This window comes from Somniosus microcephalus, chromosome 21 (genome assembly GCF_052327205.1).
Source record: "Somniosus microcephalus isolate GS21.2 chromosome 21, FLI_Smic_1.0, whole genome shotgun sequence".
Taxonomy (NCBI): Eukaryota; Metazoa; Chordata; class Chondrichthyes; order Squaliformes; family Somniosidae; genus Somniosus; species Somniosus microcephalus.
The window spans coordinates 62,301,263-62,315,941 of NC_141007.1; the positions used below are offsets into that span (position 1 = coordinate 62,301,263).

Below are 14,679 nucleotides of genomic sequence, written 5' to 3' on the forward strand. Positions count from 1 at the left end.
TTAGGATCAGATCAGCCATGATCTTATTAAATGGTGGAGCAGGCTCGAGGGGCCGATTGACCTACTCCTGCTCCTATTTCTTATGTTCTTATTGTTGTATACAACGGCAAGGAAATACAGAAGTTGTATTTATACGTTCTGCAAGATGGTGGTCCACCGCTGTTGGGACGTGAATGGATCAGGAAGATACGTTTGGACTGGCACTCCATTCAGGCACTGACGGTGACCAGTAAGAAAAAAAATGATGATGACATCATACCTGAACGATTAAAAGACATCTTGGCCAACGCCAAAGAAGTGTTCCAACAGGAACTAGGAACCTTGAAAGGCGTCACCGCCTCAATAAAGGTGGAAGATGCGGCAATTCCCAAGTTTTTTAAGGCAAGGCCGGTGCCATACGCAATTCGTCCAGCAGTCGAGGCAGAGCTGGAGAATTTGGAAAACACAGGCATGTTATCCAAGATAGATTGGAGCGAGTGGGCAACACCCATCGTCCCAGTCATGAAGAAAACGTTAAATAATGATAAATCTGAAGAACAGAGAAAAATTCGCATCTGTGGGGACTTCAAGGTGACTGTAAACCCAGTCCTTCACACGGTACAGTATCCTCTTCCGAGGATGGAAGATATTTTCGCCTCACTATCCGGAGGGAAACGTTTCACAAAAATTGACTTGGCACAGGCATATCTACAGATGGAGGTTGAGGAGGCCTCTAAAAAGTATCTCACAATAAACACACACAAAGGCCTGTACCAGTACAATCGACTGGTTTTCGGAATAGCATCAGCTCCAGCTATCTGGCAAAGAGCTATGGAACAAGTCCTGCAAGGGATTCCTGGGACTCAATGCTACCTAGACGACATCCTTGTAACAGGAGAAAACGACAACGAACACCTTGCCAATTTGGAGAAGGTACTCACTAGGCTGAGAGAACGGGGCCTACGAGCAAACCGCCCCAAGTGCGAATTTTTCCAGAAACAAATATCATATTGTGGCCACATAATTAATGAAGAAGGGTTGCATAAGTCCCCTGAGAAAATTGAAGCGGTCATAAAAGCACCAGCACCTGAAAATGTCTCACAATTAAGGTCGTTCCTGGGATTGATAAATTACTACCATAAATTTTTACCGAACTTGTCAACTGTTCTGCACCCTCTTAACGAACTGCTACAAACGGGAGTAATTTGGGAATGGAGCGAGGACTGTAAACATGCCTTCCATAAATGCAAAGGCTTGATCACGTCCAAGGAAGTTTTGGCTCATTACAACCCATCACTGCCAATCAGACTGGCGTGCGATGCATCCCCTTACGGCGTAGGAGCGGTATTATCACATAGATTCCCTGATGGCTCAGAACGGCCGATAGCTTTTGCATCACGCTCATTGAACTCAGCTGAGCGTAACTATGCCCAGATCGACAGGGAAGCACTCAGCCTGGTATGGGGAGTGAAGAAATTCAACCATTACCTACACGGATAAAATTTTACCTTGTTGACTGACCATCAACCCCTCGCCTCCATATTTAACCCTAAAAAGGGCGTTCCCATTATGACAGCACAAAGGCTACAGAGGTGGTCCCTTTTCCTAGGGGCACACCAATATGACATAGAATACAAAGGATCAAAACAGCATGGAAATGCTGACGGTTTATCGCGTCTACCGTTGCCAACGGTAGAAGAGGCACCTACAGTGGACCCAGTGGAAATGTTCCACTCTACCATAGTAGAATGTCTACCAGTGACAAATTCTGCCATTGAACAGGAAATGAGAAATGACCCGACTCTCTTACGAGTCTACGATTTAACGGTGAAGGGATGGCCAGCACATGGCGAACCACTGTTGCCAGCACTCTCGCAAAGAAGGGAACAGCTGTCAGTGTGCCGAGGAACCTTGATGTGTGGATCCAGAGTGGTGATTCCACCCAAACTCCAGGATAAAGTGCTAAAGGAGCTTCACGAGGGGCATCTGGGTGGAGTGAAAATGAAGAACCTAGCCAGAGTGTTTGCGTGGTGGCCAGGTATCGATGGAGACATCGAAGAAATGACCAAGGGCTATCTAGGATGCCAGAAGGTCCAAAATGCCCCACCACAAGCCCCTCTACATCCATGGGAGTGGCCCTCATCTCCATGGCAAAGGGTACACATTGACTTTGCTGGTCCATTTATGGACTCAATGTTCTTAATCGCGGTTGATGCACACTCCAAGTGGCCGGAGGTAATAAAGATGTCCTCCACCACCACGGAAAAAACCATCACAGTATTAAGGACCATATTTGCCAGGAATGGGCTGCCTGAACAGATCTGTTCTGATAATGGACCACAATTTGTGTCCGAAGAATTCAGGAAGTTCTTAAAAAACAATGGGGTTAAGCACTACACGTCCGCCCATACCATCCCGCCACCAATGGATTGGCTGAAAGGTTTGTCCAGACCTTCAAGAAGGCCATAAAGGCCATGGGTAATGAAGACATAAATCTACAGCATAAGGTAGATAACTTCTTGTTTGCATACAGGAATTCAACACATATGGTTACAAACCAGACTCCCGCCATGATGTTTTTCAATAGAAGACTAAGATGCCGGCTGGATTTGATCAAGCCAAACATCAGAAGGGACGTAGAGAACCGGCAATTTCAAGGCATGAATGAAAGGCCAACTAGAACCTTCCAGATAGGTCAACAAGTTTTGGCCCGGGACTACCGTACCGAGAAATGGCAGCCTGGAACTATTTGCACACGACTGGGACCGCTGATGTATACCGTGGACATTGGAGAAAGCATAATAAGGCGCCATGCTGACCAGATCATAGAGTCATCCGAAAAGGGACAACCTACACCACAACTCTATACACCTGATGATGAAGCAGAGATACCCATAGTATCTACCTCCGATCCAGTGATGCTAGAACCAGATGAACCCGACACTGGCATTCCAGCCGAATCGACCTTGCCAAAAGAACCTACTACACCACCGAAAACTACTACACCACCGAGGCGTTATCCGGACCGAGTCAGGAAGCCTCCAGAGAGACTGACTTATAATTGATTAACTGCAGCAATATGTATAGTATTGTTCTTGTAAACATGTTAAATAACAATTACTTAAAATGTTATGTACTGGTTGTCTAAAAGGGGAGGAATTGTGGTGTATGTGCCTTTAAGAGCCCCTGTGTACTGTAATGCCGGTAATGGCCACTCGGGCTATATAAGCCTGTATAGTGTTTTGTATCTTTTAGTTCACCTCCAGACTTTGTCCAGTAAACATCTGTAAACCAACTCCTGTATTCCGTGTCTTCATTAACACATGGATACAACAGCTTCATCTGCCGGTTTTCTTAAAGACGAATGCACCACACTTGTTTGACAGATGAATTGTCAGTGTTTGACAGCATTGTACATAGGTGAGCCCATGCACCCAGGCTCTCCAATTACTCTACCCTTAGGATAAAATAGATGGCAGCTGCAGCTGAGATTGCAGAAGCCATCTCTCACTTCTCCCGATGAGATGAGGCTACACAAACACTTCACAGCTTGTCACCTGCAGAAACATCTAACCACATTAAACATTACTTTCACAACATGTCCTTACCTCTGATACTAACCAGTGTCCCATTGCATCCTTCACACCACTTCTGCAGCGGTCATCCAAACACCAACATAACAACAGACCCACAGCATACCTCACTTACCCTGGTGGGGTTCCCCGACGTTGGGAAGCCCTCAGCAGCAGTTGAAAAATTTGGAAAAGCCTCTTAACTGCCTGTTAACTACTTGTTAACAGGCAGTTAAGTGGCTATAATCCTCTTCCCGCTGCTAGGAGTCGGGTCCCTGCGCAAATCAGGGACCCGACTCCCGGGAAGATTGTATGGAGGTGGGTTGAGAGCAGGTTCGGGTCCCGCTCCCATTCTTTTTGACTTTCCCAGCAGTCCCGCCTCCAAACCCGCCTCCTCAGGGCTGGTAAAATCCAGCCCTTTAATACAGTACTGAGGGAGTGCTGCACTGTCAGATGTGCTGCCATTTGGACAGGACATTAAACCGAGACCCTGTCTGCCATCACAGGTGGATGTAAAAGATCCCATGGCACTATTAAAAGAAAAGCAGGGGATTTCTCCTGGTATCCTGACCAACATTTATCCCTCAACCAACAGATAATCTAATCAGTTGTCTCATTGCTTTTAATAGGATCTTACTGTCTGCAAATTGTCTGCTGCATTTTATGCATTACATAATTCAAAAGTACTTCATTCTCTGTAAAGCACTTTGGGATGTCATGAAAGGAACTATATAAATTGGAGTTTGTTCTTTATTTGTGGCACAGTCAGCAGTGGCAGCTCATCTCGTCAATGTAAATGAAACCGAAGCACTAAATTCGAGCGGGTGAGTGGAGCAGATCCCCTGCTCACCAGCCTCCCGATCTGTGCATTGTACCAAAATCGCCCCCATGCATTTTGGTTTACCCTCTATGAAGTGTGATCATAGATGAGAGATTGTGTAGAATGGGCCTATACTCTCTGGCGTTTAGAAGAATGAGAGGTGATCTCATTGAAATATATAAGATTCTGAAGGGGATTGACAGGGTAGATGCTGAGAGGTTGTTTCCCCTGGCTGGAGTGTCTCGAACTTGGGGTCACAGTCTCAGGATAAGGGGTAGGGCATTTAAGACTGAGATGAGGAGGAATTTCTTCACTCAGAGGGTTGTGAATCTTTAGAATTCTCTGCCCAGAGGGCTGTGAATGCTGAGTCTTTGAGTATATTCAAGGCTGAGATCGATAGATTGTTGGACTCTAGGGGAATCAAGGGATATGGAGTTTGGGCGGGAAAGTGGAGTTGAGGTCGATGATCAGCCATGATCTTATTGAATGGCGGAGCAGGCTCGAGGGGCCATATGGCCTACTCCTGCTCTTATTTCTTATCACTCTGTCCAAGTTGTAAATGTGTTTAATAGCTGCTATTGTGTGTGTGTGTGTGTGTGTGTGTGTGTGTGTGTGTGTGTGCGTGCATGCGTGCGTGCGTGCATGCGTGGCGATACAAGCTGCACTTGCTCCTCTTGTGCCGTATGAGATGAGGAAAAAGAAAGTCTTATATTCATATAGCGCCTTTCACGACAGTAGGACCTCCCATAGCGCTTTACAGGCAATCAAGTACTTTTGAAGTGTAGCCACTGTTGTAATGTAGGAAACGCAGCAGCCAAATAGCGCACAGCAAGCTCCCACAAACAACACTGAGATAATGACCAGATAATATGTTTTAGTGATGTTGGTTGGGGGATAAATATTGACCGGCACACCTGCTCTTCTTCGAAAATAGTGCCATGTGGTTTTTTACGTCCACCTGAGAGGACAGACGGGGCCTCGGTTTAACATCTCATCCAAAAGACGGCACCTCCGACAGTGCAGCACTCCCTCAGTACACCACTGGAGTGTCAGCCTGGATTTTGTGTGAGGTGAGAGTGCTATGAGCTGAGCCATGGCTGACACCTGCATTACATCAACTGTTTTTGCAACTGCCTATATACCTTTCCGCAGAGTAAACAAATACCTCAGCAAAATTACTTTTGCATGAAAGCGCTGGCAGCCTACGGGTTGCACAGAACATTCTTTGCATTATTATCTGGGTTTCTGCTATAAGAAGGAGGTTAATCCAAATGGTGCATTTAACAGCGTTTCACTGGAGGAGGTCTGCCTGCCACTTCGCCCAGCTATGTTTTCCACTGCTCGCGACGATGAAGGTTGCTGCCAAACATCCACAGACTTTAGATTACAAAACTCCTAAAAGGCCTGTCCAGGTGTTCTAACCGCTTCAATATCATGTGAGGCTTGACATTTGGGGTGGAGCAAGTGTGAACACAAAAGTACAAGAGGGAGGAGATGCAAATGATTTGACATAACCTGCAGAAGAGCAGCGGTTATAGACATCGATGAGCTGAGCCGGAGAGATCTGAGAAGTCCTATGTTCTATCCCTGGTCAGCCAGGATGGCAGTAGGGGCAATTCCAAAAAAAAGAGTTTTTTTCGCTAACAAGTCCTGGCAATATGTCCAAGTTCTCAACTAAAAATATGTTGCAGTTACAATTTCTCCACAAGAGACATTCGCAGAAATACAGGGGATATAAATATCTTTGTGGAACAGCAGTACTGTACTTAAGTAAGCCTTGAAAATGCTGAAAGAAATGATTGCAGAACAACACAAATTTAGTGATCGCTTTGAAGAAATCCCTCCCCCCCACCCCCCCCCACCCACCCCTCAACTGGACTGTTCGCTTGGTTTATTTCCAAAGATGTTTGGTCAATTGTTTTCAATCATTCAAATGAATATCTTTGAAAATTAAGATGAATAAACACTGCTTGTGAGCAGTAGAATCGTAATTTGTTCACAATAAAGTCCAGTTAATACTGGTTTGTTTCTCTCCTGACAATTGCCTTGCCAACAGAATATGGTTTTAATCCACCAGTGAATTCTCCGCTTGTTTCACCTTTGGTTAACCTTACATGGAATTCTTTAGGAAAATAGCGCTGCTGCATGGAACTGCCACAAGGAAATATTTTTCAAAATGTCATTGCCGCAATGACAGTGCTCCCCATCAGCCTCGACCCTGTAACAGGTTTCTGCAGTGAGTCAGGTTTTCCAACACGAGACATTTTACTCCATCTCCTCTTACTAGTACTGGCACCAAGGATGAAAAGGGAGCAGATGTTTGACCCAGATTGTATAACTTCTAGGAAACAGCAGACAAAAGGGAATGTTTTTTTTCTCTAAGTGACTCAGAATCAAATAAAATATTTTTATTATTTCTTTAGCTCCAGAGAGAGTTTCATATTCTCTTTTAAAAAACAAAATAATAATTTGCTACATTTTTAAAAATAGAATCATGAGATTGATGACATCAGAAGAAACGAATCTACATTCTAACCTTTTATCCTGTAGATGAACAGGCCTCAGCAAGATCCAAAGGATTTGGGGGACGGTTCAAAGGAGACAATAACAAAGGAATGATTCTTTCCAATATTAGCGGATAATGACATTCCTCTAACTACAATTTAACAGTGGTGTCAACCCATTTACAATAGCAGGTTAACATCATTAAAATAATGGCCAGAGGAATGTCACAGGAATGGATTAGTGTTTGTTAGCACATATACAGTCATTTCTAGGCTAATAAATCTTCAGAATTCATCCTACCTCCAACGAGGATTGCAAAGAGGCTCGGTCTCTGGCAGCACCTCCCGAACTTCTGTGAAGCACCCTGTGGTGACAGGCTGCAGCCCTCACCAGCAGCATAGTGACCTTCATCAAGTGAACTCTGCCTATCCTGTGACTGAGGAGTGTATGGAACAACTGGATTATTGGAACTTTCACCTGTGAAGACACACAAGGGATAGCAGAGAACACTTTAATATTAGCGTGCATTCTTGACGCATGAATATCTTTCCCCACTATCTGTATGCTGCAATATTTGCCATGCATATACAAGAGGTTGAGACGAATAGTATAGATGCCTTTAAGGGGAAGCTTGATAAGAACAAGAGGGAGAAAGGAGTAGAAGGATATGCAGATAGGGTAAGATGAAGTAGGGTGGGAGAAGGCTCATGTGGAGCATAAACACCGGCACAGGCCAGTTGGGCCGAATGGCCTGTTTCTCTGCTGTTAATTTGAAGATCACCGTACGGCACTTACATCGGCAATGCATATGTCTGTACAGTATTGCAGGCCCCCCCCCCCTCCACAAAGTAAGATATGTCACTCACTGATCTAGCTGATATCACATTGTTAGTACTCATCCATCGCACGAGCCATGCATCCTCTGGAAGATTACACAGGTTTATTTCCAGCAATTGCAGAATGAAATAACTTGCCTGCCATCAAACAGCTAGCCTTTGTCCTGTTGTTACTACAGCATCCATTTCCAATATCTGAACATCAATACACAGTGAAAAGAACAGGTTATAGAGGTGGCAAAACTAAAGATGGTGACATAAATCAATTTGCTGCCTTTTTTGAATATGTGCTGAATTTGCCTATTATGTGTACTACATGGACCTCCCTCCATGGAGCTCCCTCCATGGACCTCCCTCCATGGACCTCCCTCCATGGAGCTCCCTAAATGGACCTCCCTCCATGGACCTCCCTCCATGGAGCTCCCTCCATGGACCTCCCTACATGGACCTCCCTCCATGGAGCTCCCTAAATGGACCTCCTTCCATGGACCTCCCTCCATGGAGCTCCCGCCATGGACTCCCTCCATAGACCTCCCTCCATGGACCTCCCTCCATGGACCTCCCTACATGGACCTCCCTACATGGACCTCCCTCCATGGACCTCCCTCCATGGACCTCCCTCCATGGACTCCCTCCATGGACCTCCCTCCATGGACCTCCCTCCATGGAGCTCCCTCCATAGACCTCCCTCCATGGAGCTCCCTACATGGACCTCCCTCCATGGATCTCCCTCCATGGACTCCCTCCATAGACCTCCCTCCATGGACCTCCCTCCATGGAGCTCCCTACATGGACCTCCCTCCATGGACCTCCCTCCATGGAGCTTCCTCCATGGACCTCCCTCCATGGACCTCCCTCCATGGACCTCCCTCCATGGACCTCCCTCCATGGACCTTCCTCCATACCTCTTCTTGTAGTGTTGTCCTCTACGCTCCTCTTCTAGTTATCGTGGAAAACAGTACATTTGCCTGGGGACTTCCAATCTGGCATGAGTGGAGGGATCACCTCCTGATAATGGGGCACACAGTGACTCCATCACAGTTAAGGAATGACCACCTTTAAGAAATGCAATCAATAGTATTGCGGCAAGGGCTCTCTGAAATCAGGCACAGGCTGAGTCTCAGTGTCCTGTCGTTGAAGTCCTCTTTTTAAACCATTAGTTGTTGGCATCTACTTGTAGGTGCCAGCTACTCGTCTGCAGACAGAGCACTGAAAGGGGGGGAAAAGGACATTTTCCTCATGGCTGACTGCATGGTCTCACCAAGACTATCTAGGTCCCTTTGGATAGTAAACAAGGCATTCTGGACAATGCCCCTAGATTGCTTAGTCAATAATAAACTCAGTAGATCTGTAATGCTGCATATTATATCGGTAAAATGTATGGCATGTAAATGTGTCTCTACTAGAACAAAGTAAAAACCATAACTAAACTGTTTAGTTTTCTTTCAATGCAGAACTGATAGTGGAATCTTCAAATTCACTGCAAGACTCTCAGAGATAGAGGACTTTACATTTCTCACTAAAGCGAAGGACCGCCCTAGTTCCATCATTTGGGAACAAGAGTTGATAGATATTTTGCAGTGCAAGCTAACGTGAGATGGCCTGATTTCACATCTTTCAATGGAAGATCTCTTGAAAAACAAAACCCTATCCCTCTAAATGCTAAATTGTACTGTCCACAGTCATTTTGTCTTATTAAAGATGTTGCCACAGTAGCATTCCATTTCTTTCGTATTGTGATGACTACAATACAAACACACCCTTGCATACCGCCGTATAGCAGCTGCTAAAATATCTTAGCATCTGCCAGGAAAATATGATCTCTGGACACAGTTACAGTTAACATTTCATCAAAGCAAATGTGTTATAGTGGATTCCAGATAAATGCACAGCCGATCCAATCGCCATCTGATCCAAGTGTCAAATTCCAACATATAAAAACCACTTCCCATTCATTCCCATTGTATAAAGTTCCCGTTCCAAGCATAACATTTCAATCTGAAATCTTCATTCCAGCATAACATGCGAGTCTTTGGTGCTCAGCACACAAAATATGGACAACCCGCTGCAGGTTTTATATGGAGACAGCGGTACCCTTGCGAAGTCTAATCTCTTTTATGTAAAATATAGGATCCATTTTAGTGTTTTCTGTTCTGTCTAGACTAAATTAATACATGAACGATTAAATGGTCCAAAGCACAAAGATTTAAATTAAGTTTTAGTGTGAGTTCACAGAAAGCCTGATCCAAGTACAATACCTCCTCGCAAATAAGTTGTGCATTTATTAGGTATAAAGTTTAAACAGAATACCTTCTACATAACTTAATCCTACTGCATATATTACTTTCCGCTGTGATCGAAGCAGTACCACAATATAAACTGGTTCTGTGTCCTGAATTCACCCTGTTTACAGTGCAAGGCAGATTCAGGGACTGGCCCCAATTTTGGTTGAGAGTTACCAGTTTTCCCAGACTGTGGTTTCCCGGGATCAGACGGTTTCAAAGGGGCCCTCAGGCTGACCAGTTTTTGATGCACCGAGATATTTCCACATAATCAATGTCAATGGAACCGCTCGGAAGGAAGGGAAATCTCACCTTGACGGAGCGTCCATGTCAATGATAAAATTAACATCTTGTTTTAAAAGTTTTTAAAAGTTTCAGACTCTTATTTAATAATATCAAAACAGGAATCCTTTGAGCAAAATAGCACGTCCCCTAGACTTTACTTCAGCTTTAAGAAAATTCTTTAAAAAGTAAGTTTAATGTTTAGAAAAATGACATCCAAAAAAGCAGCTTTACAATAATTAGTATTGGTGATATCAAGAAAAAACTTTGGAGCCTGTACTTTAGAATGCAGCAATGAGTGAACAGATTTACTGTATTGCAAGATGCTTTTGTTTCACACGGCATCTGAAAATAAATCTCCACATTCTTTAAAATGCCAGTAAACTAAATGGATAGCTTTCAGAGAGCCAGCACAGGTGCCATGGACAGAATAAACTCCTTCTAAGCTATAAAATTCTGTAACTCTATGATTATTTCTCTCATCCTCTCCAATGCAATGCAGGCAGCTGTTTGAAGGCAAGGGTGCCCTGAGTAGGACAACCCTCCTTCCTTCGCTGCATTAGCTCCAACAGTATCTCAAGGGCAGTGTCTTCAAAAGGTGCTGTCCATTTACATCATCTTCTTTGTCCCATGATTTCAGCAGGTAAAATGTTCAAGTTCCACACGAAGAGCTGCTCCCCCCTCCCAAAAAGAAAAGAGCAGCAGCCCTTTAAGAGCTGCTACTGCACTGGACATCCCACTCCCGGCATTGGCCCAATCTGCACAGTGAGTTCACAAATCACATTTAAAATAGTTGACTGCGCATTGTACACGATCAGCATAGAATCATACAGCACAGAAGGAGGCCATTTGACCCATCGTGCCTGTGCCGGCTCTTTGAAAGAGCTATCCAATTAATCCCACTCCCCTGCTTTTTCCCCATAGCCCTGAAAGTTTCTCCTTTGCAAGTATATAGCCAATTCCCTTTTAAAAGTTACTAGCAAATCTGCTTCCACCAACTTTCAGGTAGTGCGTTCTAGATCATAACAATTCGCTGCATCATTTTTTTTCCACATTGCCCCCTTGGATTTTCTGCCAATTATCTTAAATCTGTGTCCTTTGGTTACTGATCCTCCTGCCAGTGGAAACAGTGGCATGACAGAATGCATTATGATCTTGTCCAACCAGCTCCGCACTGGAACCATAAAGGCTACCCTACATTGTCTACAATAAAATTGTAGTAAATATTTTGACACATATTGACATATATATTTCCTCTTTTTCTGTTTTATTTTGGTCAGCCTGGAACCTCACGTGCACAGAAAGCCATTACTCTGCTAAGAGTCTCCAAATCAAACTACTGGGAAATCTACAAAGGTGGAGTTTCTGTTGCCTGATGTGAAAGAAAGAAAGACTTGCATTTATAGAGTGCTTTTCACAACTTCAGGGTGTCCAAAGCACTTTACAGCCAATGAAGTAGTTTTGAAATGACAACAGAAAATGCTGGAAAAACTCAGCAGGCCAGGCAACATCCGTAATTCTCTCCACGGATGCTGCCTGGCCTGCTGAGTTTTTCCAGCATTTTCTGTTGTTATTTCGGATTTCCAGCATCTGCAGTATTTTGCTATCGAAGTAGTTTTGAAGTATAGTCACTGTTGTAATGTAGGAAAGCACAGTCTCTCTGATAGGTACATGGAGATGATATGGAAAGCACTTAAAAAGTAGACTTTGTGGTCAAAAACCAAATGACTAACAACCCAAGATGCTTTTGCACAGTTAACGGATAGTGAAAAAAATGCCTCGCCTGCTGCTTTCAAGTTGGGTGGCTTGAATCTGTCAAGTGACAGTTTACTATGCAACGCAAATTATCGGCAGCATTTTTCTCTGTACACAGAGACCTGTATCACAGAATCTACAGTGCAGATAGAGGTCATTTTGGCCCATCGAGCCTGCACCGACACATATCCCACCCTATCCCTGTAACCCCATGTATTTAATCCCGTAACACTAAGGGTCAATTTATCATAGCCAAATCAACCTAACCTGCACATCTTTGGACTGTGGGAGGAAACCGGAGCACCCGGAGGAAACCCACGCAGACACAGGGAGAATGTGCAAACTCCACACAGACAGTCGCCCGAGACCAGATTTGAACCCGGGTCCCTAGTACCTGACAGCCATAAAGTGGAGATAAAATGGAGTTACCAAAACTGAAAAAAAAACATGCTGCTTCTTTTCCTCCTTCGCTTTCAGTGGCAGGTGTCCACCTCCCCATCAGAAACTTCCCAACGCAATCCACCCAACCATGGCTCCACCCTCCTTCAGCTCTTACTATTGTTCCTCACTCTTTTCTTCTTGTTTCCCTCTTTTTCATTATTCTTCACACTCTTTGATCCCAGCTGTCAAACAAAAAAATCAGAAAGTGCTGGAGATGCGCAATAACTCAGTTAGCATTTGGAAAAGAAACTTGGGTTAGGCTCAGATGGGACCATTGGCTGAAATGGGACAAGATGTCTGTATGCCCTAGCAACAACAACAATTTGTATTTATATAGTGTCTTTAACGTAGTAAAACGTCCCAAGGCGCTTCACAGGAGTATTATAAGACAAAAAATTTGACACCGAGCCACATAAGGAGAGATTAGGGCAGGTGACCAAAAGCTTGGTCAAAGAGGTATTTTTTAAGGAGCGTCTTAAAGGAGGAAAGAGAGGTAGCGAGGCGGGAAGGTTTAGGCAGGGAATTCCAGAGCTTAGGGCCTAGGCAACAGGAGGCACGGCCACCAATGGTTGAGCGATTATAATCAGGGATGCTCAAGAGGGCAGAATTAGAGGAGTGCAGATACCTCAGGGGGTTGTGGGGCTGGAGGAGATTACAGAGATAGGGTGGGGTGAGGCCATGGAGGGATTTGAAAACAAGGATGAGAATTTTGAAATCGAGGCGTTGCCTAACCGAGAGCCAATGTAGGTCAGCGAGCACAGGGGTGATGGGTGAACAGGACTTGGTGCGAGTTAGGACATGGGCAGCCGAGTTTTGGATGACCTCAAGTTTATGTAGGGTAGAATGTGGGAGGCCAGCCAGGAGTGCATTGAAATAGTCACATCTAGAGGTAACAAAGGGTTTCAGCAGCGGATGAGCTGAGGCAAGGGCGGAGTCGGGTGATGTTACGCAGGTGGAAATAAGCGGTCTTAGTTATGCCGCGGGTATGTGATTGGAATCTCATTTCATGGTCAAATATGACACAAAGTTTGCGAACAATGTGGTTCAGCCTCAGACAGATGTTAGGGAGAGGGATGGAGTTGGTGACAGGGACTGAAAACAATGGCTTCAGTCTTCCCAATATTTAATTGGAGAAAATTTCTGCTCATCCAGAACTGGATGTCAGTCAATTTAGAGACCGTGGGGGGGTCAAGAGAAGTGGTAGGGAGGTAGAGCTGGGTGTCATCAGCGTACGTGTGGAAACTGACGCTGTGTTTTCGGATGATGTCGCCAAGAGGCAACATGTAGATGAGAAATAGGAGGGGGCCAAGGATAGATCCTAGGGGGACATCAGAAGTAACAATGCGGGAACAGGAAGAGAAGCCATTGCAGGGGATTCTCTGGCTACGATTAGATAGATAAGAATGGAACCAGGCGAGTGCAGTCCCACCCAGCTGGACGACAGTGGCGAGGCATTGGAGAAGGATGGAGTGGTCAACCGTGTCAAAGGCTGCAGACAAGTCAAGAGGGATGAAAAGGGATAGTTTACCTTTGTCACAGTCGATGTCATTATGAGTGGATGTGATGTGACTATAAGTGGAGATGTGCATCTGCATCTGCTGTCAGTTAGAACTGGATCATCAGCTTCAACATTATGAACGTTCTAATTCTGAAGGTGCCAACAATGCTGAAACCCAAAAAGCTAACGATCAGGCTTTACACTGGAGTTTTCTTCTGGCAGTGAATACAATGGATTGAACTAGTGTCACAGCCTGCTTTACCAATAGAATGGCATTAACAGCTATTTTAGTAAGGTAATTAGCCCAGGCTGATTAATATACTGGGCTGAGATGGGGACATTGGCTCATTCATGCTGCCTAATTAGAGGATTCACATATTATTAAATTTTAAAGAGATGGAAAAGCCTTTCATGAGATCAGCCATGATCTTGTTGAATGGCGGAGCAGGCTCGAAGGGCCAAATGGCCTACTCCTATTCCTATTTCTTATGTTCTTATGTTCATAGCTTAAGAGATAGAGGCCTAGAAATTGGGTTGGTAGCGCCGGCGCTGAGCGCCTAAAGAGACCTAGAATTGGGGCGAAGCCCTATGTTGGGGCGAACGCTATGAGGATAGCGCCGACTCAGAAATTGACTATACATTTAGCGCCTGCGCTAAGTGTTTGCGCGCGCCCGCGAGCGCAAGCAGCTCATGACGTCATTTCAGTGTG

General features: G+C 44.8%; 1 long non-coding RNA gene across 1 annotated transcript in view; it reads left to right on the top strand.

Annotated features, from left to right (window-relative positions):
• The window catches only part of LOC147102868 (uncharacterized), a 28,430-nt gene extending 19,003 nt beyond the window's left edge, over positions 1-9,427 (top strand). Inside the window, exon 2 of the long non-coding RNA XR_015073181.1 lies at positions 9,167-9,427. This is a non-coding gene — a long non-coding RNA (uncharacterized LOC147102868). The remainder of the gene's footprint in view (positions 1-9,166) is intronic.
• Positions 9,428-14,679: the final 5,252 nt, after the last annotated feature.